This window comes from Acanthopagrus latus, chromosome 13 (genome assembly GCF_904848185.1).
Source record: "Acanthopagrus latus isolate v.2019 chromosome 13, fAcaLat1.1, whole genome shotgun sequence".
Lineage (NCBI taxonomy): Eukaryota > Metazoa > Chordata > Actinopteri > Spariformes > Sparidae > Acanthopagrus > Acanthopagrus latus.
The window spans coordinates 9771890-9774142 of NC_051051.1; positions in this window are offsets into that span (position 1 = coordinate 9771890).

The following is a 2253-nucleotide window of genomic DNA, read 5'->3' on the forward strand; positions in this document are numbered from 1 at the left end:
AACCCAGACTGAAATTTCGCCATATTCTATCGTCACGAAGGTTTGCAGATTTCAGTGAATAAAAGCACCACCGTGAGGGGAGGACTGTTGCAACCACCGTTCTATTAAAAGATTTCATACTATTTTTTTTAGCGCAAAAGACTCAGGCTGTTGTCAAGTTGTTATGGAAGGCTATTTGGTGATTCATGATTAAACAATGGTTCAGCCACTGCCTCTTAAGGGACATCCAAGGCCTCTGCCCTTCAGTAAACAGACGTCACTGCCAGACCTCAATGAATGATGTCACAACGCTGTGCTTAAGTGATTGGTCAAAGACAATCAAATGACAGTTAAAGATTTTGCCCATCCAGGAAAGGAAGCAATCATAGATTTCTGTCTCAGTAAGAGTAGGCCACAAATCCCATACATATAAGTTCTGGACCTCACTGAAATAGTTTGTGACATCATCAACTGAAGCCATAATTTAGCTGAATTCCACTTCGTTATTACACTGCATGGTGAGAAAGCCAAGAAGTTAGTATGAGATTCCTTAAGCTACTGTATCACACAAGTTCTAGTCTAACGATAGTGACAGCAAATCTTTACACAGTCACTTGTTAATGAGGCCACAGCGTGTTACTGATTGCAGTCTCTGGAGGTGAGCGGGCCAAGATTACAGTCTCTGTGAGGAGCCTGTGGCAATGTCTCTGTTGATGAGCAACACTGAAGCTCAGGCGACAGTGTCACCAAGTATGAATCAAGCCTGATTTACATATTGAATAACGATAAATTAATATGCAAGCTTTTTTTTCCTTCTTCTTTTTTTTTTTTTTACGTGACTCTTGCAAACATCAATCTGTTTTGAATGGGTGCTGACGTCAGTCTGGAGAGTGCAGTGGCTTGTGGGTGCACCGGTCTTGAGTGAAGACTTTAATAGATGCCTGTGAGGTGAAAGCTCTTTTCAAGCTACAAAATAGTGACATGAATCTGTTCAGTTCATAACCTACTAGAAAACAATCTCTTCAAGAAAGCTTGACTAAATGGTCGTTCTTTCATCGATAAAGACTTGAAATAATAGAATATGTCAATTTACTTTGTTCAATGAATCAATTTATCAGATACAAAATGTTTTTTAATGGAAAACATTCATAAATCAACATTATCAACAGGGTGTCAGACACCTACTGTGTTGTAAAGTTAGCATGCTAACCAGCTAGCCTCAGGCAGTTCAGTAGCCCCTGTAGTTTCAGTTGGAAGCTGTGAGTTTGCCACAATAAACTAACAAAATTCCAAGAAAGGAAATTATTTTTCTTATTAAACAGTGAACACAACTGTACTGAATTCAACTCGCCCCCTTTTACTGAACTAGGAAGAACTTAAATGCCTCATCAACTCATGGTTACTCCATTCAAACTCGACATAATCCAGATACAGCTCACCAACACAGTCTTGGTCTACCTCTGAGGCTTTCCAGATGTTGTCGGACCGAATGTCTCAAATTATAATGGTGAAAAAAGCCATTTCACAGGGGTTATGATGCTCCTTTCACAACATAAGCTTATAGGACAAAGTCTTTTAGGGCCCCAGTGCATCAGTGCATTGTGGTTACTCAGTTCGGCCACTGCATGAATTGGCTTCAAAGCCTGGCGTTCTCCCTGGGGGCTCGGCTTCGGGCTGTGGCCATATATTCCCCAGACAAATGCGAGTGGTATCAATTTTCTCATCTTACTCTACGGGGATGAAGTGAAAAAGCGTCATATCAGCCACAATGTGTAGCCGGTACTTCAGCGGATCCGTAGAGAACGAAAGTATTCCAGAGAGTCAAAACGTGGTTGGAACTGTTTGCCGTTAACCAGGGTGAGTTTCTTTTTTTACGAGCAGGCTGTAACTGTGACGCCTGAGCTTCCTAGTTATCTGCTGCTGCACAGTGTGAACAGGTGGCTGATTTGCTCAGTTTGACATGTCTTCATCCAGCCAGCATGTTGCAGCGTGAGCGTACAGACCTTTCATTATAATCAAATTTGGCAGCACAGATCAAAGGGCGGAAAAAATAAAGCCACAGAAAAAGGAGCATCCTCTCTGCCTTTGATGATGAAAGCACACGTCCACAGATGTGCTGTAGCCTAAATATAGCTTTTTTTAATCACGGTATTTTTAATTGTGGCATCCATTCAGAATACATTCTGCGATGGGAACATATATTTTGTCAGCGTCTTGATTGGAGCTCATCTTACACAGCACGTTTTTATATGAAGGAGACACGTCCATACAGTA